The sequence below is a fragment of the Macaca nemestrina genome, chromosome 1, assembly GCF_043159975.1.
Source record: "Macaca nemestrina isolate mMacNem1 chromosome 1, mMacNem.hap1, whole genome shotgun sequence".
Classification (NCBI taxonomy): Eukaryota; Metazoa; Chordata; class Mammalia; order Primates; family Cercopithecidae; genus Macaca; species Macaca nemestrina.
Window position 1 is genome coordinate 38,842,279 of NC_092125.1, and position 7,710 is coordinate 38,849,988.

Below are 7,710 nucleotides of genomic sequence, written 5' to 3' on the forward strand. Positions count from 1 at the left end.
GTTGAGTGATCAACGTGTAACTCCGGCAACTCAGATCTGGCCATTTGTGGATACTCCAAGGCCACTGAGCCTTCCCCATGAGGCTCCCTGCATTTCCCGTCTCCACCTGTCAACCTCTGTGTTGGACTGTTTGGTTTTATCTTCATCCTTAGCTGACACCTTCAAGAGCTAATTGAGCTTAGAGGGTGAAAAGAGGCTCACCTTCACTTTCAGGATTAAACTGAAATCCTCCAGTACTAGACATTCAAGTCTTTGTGGTCCATACCCTGCCTACTCTTCCTGCCTCATCTTTTGACACCATCCCACATGCATGGCACCTTCTAGTCCAAACACATTGGAAGTGTTTGTAGTTTTCCAGAGGATGGTCTACTGTCATTCTGCTGTGTCTTTGCCCATGCTGTTCACTCTCCCTGGAGCATATCCTTCCCTTCTCCCAATCCAGAGATGCCTGGCTCTTCCTGTGAGGCCTTTGAAAGAGCTTGTGGGTCGTCTTTTCCAGAGTTACTTTCCTGATGCCCCATGTCTCCCCAGTCTGGGGTGAGAGGTCCCTTCTCTGTTCTCCCAGTCAACCCAGTCACAGCAGTTATCATATTAGATTGTGATCCTTTGCTCCTTTGTTTTTTGGGTTTTTTTTTAGCAGCAGCCGGGGGGCAGGGGGGATGGAGTTTCGCTCTTGTTGCCCATACTGGAGTGCAGTGGCACGATCTCAGCTCACTGCAAGCTCTTCCTCCCAGGTTCAAGCGGTTCTCCTGCCTCAGCCTCCCAAGTAGCTGGGATTACAGGCATGTGCCACCATGCCTGGCTGATTTTTGTATTTTTAGTAGAGACAGGGCTTTGCCATATTGGTCAGGCTGGTCTTGAACTCTTGACTCAGGTGATCCCCCTGCCTCGGCCTCCTAAAGTGTTGGTATTACCGGTGTGAGCCACTGTGCCTGGCCAAGCTCCTTTGTCTTCCTAAGAAACAAATAATTTCTTCTGGGATTTCCCAGTGCTTAGCACTGTGCCTGATACAGAATCCTCACTTGTTTATTTGTTTAGTTGCCAGTTGTCCGTGTCCTCCCCAACCCCACTAGCTCCATGAGAGCTCCATGAGAGCAAAGATCTTGCCTTCTTCATTCACTGCTGAACCCCAATGTCTAGCACATAGTGGGCCTGAAATAAATATTTGTTGAATGAATGCATGGAAGTCATGAGCTGTGATTCACATGTGGCTCCTCCCCTGAGTGCCCCAGTGACCTTGTGTAAGTTCCTCAGTATACTTAGGATGGTGTAGAGGGGAGTTGTGGTGGGACCTGTGTCCAGTGCACAGCCCTTATGGACCACTTCAAGTCTTCTCTGTCTGAAATCTTCCAGCCTCTGCTCCTGTGGCCAGTTCTGTGCAGGATTCCCAGCTTTGTGCATGTACAACTCAGAAGTACGGAGGAGTTCATACCTTGTGGATGAATGCTTCCCCCCATTCTTCTGGTTGATCATCTTGAGTTTCAGTTTCCTCAGATGGTCTTGCAGGTTGGTTACCAGTTGACCCTTAGCCATAGACAGCTTCATAGTGAATCCCTGTATTGACTCTCTGTCCCCTGTTTCTGCCTCCTGGGATTGTATTCCCAAACACACTCTTGCACATAAGCCTTTGTCTCAGGCTCTGCTTTTTGGGGAACTCAGGTGAAGCAATCAGGTTCCACTCCTGGCTCTGCTACTAACTAGTTCTATTTTTGAGTCAAACCATTTCACCTCTCTGCTTCTGTTTCTTCAGCTGAAAAATGAACATCAATGCCTACCACACAAGATTTTTTGTAATATTTGATAATGCAATATATGTGAGAGTGTCTGATTCAGTCCCTGCATATAGCAGGCACTCACTAAAGGGTTTCTTTCTTTTCTTCCCTCCCATCGCTATAAAAAGGCAGGTCTGGGAAGCCTGCTTGGCCTCTTGGCTGGTGAGGCCTTGTGAACAAATGCCGGTGAGCATGATCTCTGCTCTGGTGGGACAGCCAAGCCAGAGGAGCAAAGGGTGACTAGGCCAGATGACTCAGGGGTTTGGCAACTGGGTCATTCTCTTCGGAGCATTCTGTAAACATCGGTCAATGGAGTCTTGCAACATGCCTGACAGGTGGGAGGCGGGCAGGAGCAAGGGTGTGGAGGATGTGGAGGCAGGGAGGAGGCCAAACACGTTGCTCCCAGGGGCCGAGGGCAGCGTGTTTGAGATGCTTCTCCAGCATGCTGGTAGGAAATGTTTTCAATGTGGGAGAGGACGGGGTGGTGACTTCTCAAGTTCTCTTTCTGTCTCCTGCTGCTTTCCTATCAACCCCATGGCCTTTCCTGGGTGGCATCTTTTTGCTGCAGAGAAATATCTTCATGTACTCCATGTCCAAAGTAGCTTACAGCCCATAGCCATGAAAAGCGAGAGTACAATTTCTGGCCTTCCTATGGGAGTTGAGAGAGGGATTTGGGGGTAGAGAAGCTGCCTGGCTCCCCCTTTATTTATACATGATATGCCTCTTCAGCCTGCAGGTAAGGCTGGTTCTAGGCACATTAAGCCCATTGACTCCTGGGAAGATCTTGGGAAATGACTCAGAAGGGCTGGGTCAGCTTTTATGGTGTTTTATCTTTGAGCAGTGAGACCTCTGCTTCCCACCCTCCCTGGCAGCCTCGGCAGCCAGCTGGGGACAGTCATGCTCGCTGATTTGCAGGGGGATTCCCTTTCTCTCTGCAGCCTCCACCACCCTAAGACAAGCATGGGAAGGGGAGGTTGGTGTCAGGGTGAATGTTTGGGTGCCTCCACGTCCACAGAGGTGGTCCATCTCCCAGAGCCACCCTCCTGCACCTCCCGAGGGACTAGATTCCTGCCCTCTTGGAAATCCGGCAGACATCTGGCTTTGGCTGGGCCTTCTGAAGGAGCCCAGGAGGGGAGAGAGGCAATTGTCAGCAGATGATAGCTGTGGCTGGTGCTGTGCCTTTGTGTGCACAGCCCCTCCACCTCCCGGTCCCTGCCCTGCTCCCTCCTTTTGGTGGCAGCCCAAGGCCTGCTCCCACCTGGCTAGCAAGTCCCTGAACTTACCTGCCCACCCTTAGGTCTCTGCACCTTGTGGTCAGTTGCAGTTAGAGACCCGAGGCTCCTCTCGCTACAGCTCCCCCCGCGGACCTCCCTTCCCTGCCCCCTAGGCAGCTACTGGCTGTGCAGGCACAAGCAGAGCCAACCGAAGAGCTGGGAACTTTCTCTGGAGGGAAGTGGCTGAGAGGGGTAGGGAGAGAGAGTGAAAACTGAAGGGGAGAACTGCAGTGAGAGAATTGTGGCCTAAATTGCCAGGACCAATCATCTCTAGGCGCCCAATTCCCTATTTGTTACATTCATCTGGGGATGAGCATTGAAATAGTCACACGTGTATATTGCTTGCATATGCGGACATTCAGTGTGCAGTAAGTCCTCAGCTAATGTGATCGATGGGTTCTTGGAAACTGTGACTTTAATTGAAATGACATATTGAAATCAATTTTACCACAGAATAATTGATATAAACAAGAGTTAAGTTCCTATGGAATATTTCTTGTTTTAAAGTTAGCCAGGCATATTGGCATGTGTCTGTAGTCCCAGCTACTTGGGAGGCTGAGGTGGGAGGATTGCTTGAGTCTGGGAGATCGAGTCTGCAGTGAGCTGTGGTCACGTCACTGCACTCTGGCCTGGGAAACAACAGATGGAGACTTTGTCTCAATAAGGAAACAACAACAATAAAAACTAGTATTGTAGGGTTAGATACTAAACACTTTAAACTTTCCCAAAAGTTTTTTCAACAGGGTTCTTATCCTATCCTCAAAGCATTGTTTTCAGGTAAATGGAGTTACTATGACTCTAGCTGCACAGGTTGGGAAACTGGCCAGAAAGAGTCCCATTAAGTTGAGAAAAATATGTTAAAAGTGGGTAGAAGAGTTCTTGTTTCCTGACTGCTTATCCAATGCTCCTTCTAATGTACTCCTTGCCTCCACAAATTTGGCTTTGTTACTCAGAAACACCCAGCTAACCAAATAATACTGTCACAGGGGCCCCTTCCAGAGAAAAGACGTGGACACCAAGTTAGAACCAATGCTGCATTTTAATGCTGAGCTAACATGTTTCCTCTTGCAAGTCGCTGGTTCCTTGAGAAGCCATTTTTCCCACATTCTTGTTTTGTTTTGTTTTGTTTTGTGTTTTTTGAAACATAGTCTCACTCCATCACCCAGGCTGGAGTGCAGCGGCACAATCTCACTGCAACCTCTGCCTCCTGCGTTCAAGCAATTCTCATGCCTCAGCCTCCCAAGTAGCTGGGATTACAGGCAGACAGGCATGTGCCACTACGCCTGGCTAATTTTCTGTATTTTTTAGTAGAGACAGAGTTTCACCATGTTGGGCAGGCTGATCTTGAACTCCTGACCTCAACTGATCGGCCCGCCTTGGCCTCCCAAAGTGCTGCGATTACAGGCGTGAGCCACCGCGCCCGGCTTTTCCCGTATTCTTTCCTTATTGCTCTTTCTCTTTTCACTGCCCCTCTCTCCCAGCTTCACCACCCTCTTGGGGAAGAGCGTTTCTACCTCTGTTGAATCCCACTCCCAGTTAGGAGTGATGTCGGTGAGAATTGTCGGCTCAGCATTTCTGGATGCCTCTGTTGTATTGTTAGTGGGCGGGGCCCTCTAGCACCTGTTGCAAGCTGTAGGGTGTTCACCAGGAAGCCTGGCTTGTTAGACCAATTACCCGCTGCTGGCCTTGGCCTCTCTGCCCTGGACAAAGTATTCTTTGCTCAGATTCTTGCAAACATCATGAGAAAGCGGTGGTTCTCATACTTTAGAGAGCATCAGAATCACTTGGAGGGCTTGATGAGCACAGATTGCTGAGCCCTATTCTGAAAGTTCCTGACTCAGCAGGTCTGGGATGGGCCAGTAATTTGCATTTCAAGTCCCCAAGAGATACTAATGGTGCTGGTCGAGGAACCACACTTTGAAAACCATTGTGATAAAGGACACAATTCATACACTCGGTGGACCGTGGGCCTGGAGTATGGGAGGATCAGACAGCTGGAAAGGAGAGTTGGGGCTTAGGATGAGTGTGACCAAATTTGGTCAGCCAGCTACAGCAGCTCCTCCTGGCTTTCTCTGTGTACTGTGGTGTCCTCCCACATCCCAAAGATGCATGTGTTGGGTGAATTGGCATGTCTCCATGATCCGAGTCTGAGCGAGTGGGGATGTGAGTGTGCCCTGCAATGGAACGGCGGCCTCTCCAGGGTCAGCTCCCACTTTGTGCCCTGAGCTGCTGGGATAGGTTTCAACCCTGAAATGGAAAGTAGGTAAATATCTTATTTTGATTAATCTTTCTTAAATGTATGCATAGCTCACATTTATTTCAGTGTTTAATATTAGAAATGTTTTGAGTCTTTATTAAGAAGTTTAGTGATGGCCAGGCACAGTGGCTCATGTCTGTAATCCCAGCACTTTGGAAGGCCAAGGCAGGTGGATCCATTGAGCCCAGGAGTTCAAGACCAGCCTGGGCAATGTGGTGAAACTCATCTTTGCAAAACATACCAAAAAATTAGCTGGTCAGGGTGGCATGCACCTGTGGTCCCAGCTACTTGGGAGGCTGAGGTGGGAGGATCACCTGAGCCCAGGAGACAGAGGCTGCAGTGAGCAGTGATCATGCCACTGCACTCCAGCCTGGAAGACAGTGAGACCCTGTCTCAAAAAAAGAAAAAACAAGTTTGGTGATATTTTTGAGACCAGTGACTTGCAAGAGGAAACATGTTAGCTCAGCATTAAAATGCAGTGTTGGTTCTGACTTGGTGTCCACGTCTTTTCTCTGGAAGGGGCCCCTGTGACAGTATTATTTGGTTAGCTGGGTGTTTCTGAGTAACAAGGCCAAATTTGTGGAGGCAAGGAGTACGTTAGAAGGAGCATTGGATGAGCAGTCAGGAAACATGAACTCTTCTACCCCCTTTTTTTTGTTTTTTGTTTTTTTAGAAACTGATGTTTATTTTCCATCAACCATTTTACCATGTTGCTTAAGAGCCCGTGCAAGAACAGCTTAAGACCATTCAGTGGTTGCTCCTACCCATTCAGTGGCCTGAGCAGTGGGAGCTGCAGACCAGTCTTCTGTGGCAGGCTGAGCACTCCAGTCTTCAGTAGGGAACTGCTGAATAGGCACAGAGGGCACCTGCACGCCTTCAGACCAGTCTGCAACCTCAGGCTGAGTAGTAGTGAACTCAGGAGCTGGAGCAGTCCATTCACCCTGGAATTCCTCCTTGGTCACTGCCTTTTCAGCAGCAGCCTGCTCTGCTTTTTCAGTCTCTTCAGGATCTCTGTAGAAGTAGAGATCAGGCATGACCTCCCACAGGTGTTCACGGGAAATCGTGCCACGCACACACAGAACTTTCCGGGCCAGCACCCACCACATCAAACCCACTGAGTGAGCTCCCTTGTTGTTGCATGGGATGGCAATGTCCACATAGCGCAGAGGAGAATCTGTGTTACACAGAGCAATGATAGGTAGGTTAACCTAAGATGCCTCCGTGAGAGGCTGGTGGTCAGCCCTGGGGTCAGTAACCACAAGAAGCCGTGGCTCCCGGAAGGCTGCCTGGATCTGGTTAGTGAAGGTTCCAGGAGTGAAGCGGCCAGCAATTGGAGTGGCTTCAGTGGCAGCAGCAAACTTCAGCACGGCCCTCTGGCCAGTATTCCTGGAGGATATAACACTGACATCAGCAGGGTTTTCAATGGCACGAGCCGCCAGCAGAAGCTTCTCCCAGGTCCTCTTCAGATTTATGATGCAGATGCCATCACTTTTCCTTTTATAGATGTACTGTTCCATCTGGAAGTCAAGATTGGTGCCATCTAAGTGGGTTCCTGCTGCAAGGAACTTAAGGACATCCTACTCCTCCATTTGCAGGACATCAAGGGCTCTGGACATTGTGAAAGTTTCCCTTTAAGTTACGACGGGAATCCAGAACAATGCTGTATGGACCCCTCTGTAGGTAGCACGGAAAGGCCTTCTAGCCACTTTTAACATATCTTTCTCAACTTAATGGGACTCTTTCTGGCCAGTTTCCCAACCTGTGCAGCTAGAGTCATATTAACTCCATTTACCTGAAAACAATGCTTTGAGGATAGGATAAGAACACTGTTGTAAAAACTTTTGGGCAAGTTTAAAGTGTTTAGTATCTAATCCTACAATACTAGTTTTTGTTGTTGTTGTTTCTTTTTTTGAGACAGCGTCTCCATCTGTTTCCCAGGCCAGAGTGCAGCGATGTGACCACAGCTCACTGCAGACTCGATCTCCCAGACTCAAGCAATCCTCCCACCTCAGCCTCCCAAGTAGCTGGGACTACAGGCACATGCCAATATGCCTGGGTAACTTTAAATCTTTTCATAGAGGCTGGGCGTGGTGGCTCATGCCTGTAATACCAGCACTTGGGGAGGCTGAGATGGGTGGCTCACTTGAGGTCAGTAATTTGAGACCAGCCTGGACAACAGCAAAACCCTGTGTCTACTGAAAATACAAAAGTTAGCTGGGCATGGTGGCTGGTGCCTGTAATCCCAGCTACTCGGGAGCCTGAGGCACGAGAATCGCTTGAACCTGGGAGGTGGAAGGAGGTTGCAGTGAATTGAGTTCACACCACTGCACTCCAGTCTGGGCAAGAGAGTGAGACTTCATCCCCAAAATCAAAAAAACCAAAATCTTTTTATAGAGACAGTGTTGCC

At 49.1% G+C, this 7,710-nt stretch overlaps 1 pseudogene; it reads right to left on the minus strand.

The window, feature by feature from the left end:
* Positions 1-5,989: 5,989 nt before the first annotated feature.
* Positions 5,990-6,981, minus strand: LOC105484529 (small ribosomal subunit protein uS2-like; annotated as a pseudogene).
* Positions 6,982-7,710: the final 729 nt, after the last annotated feature.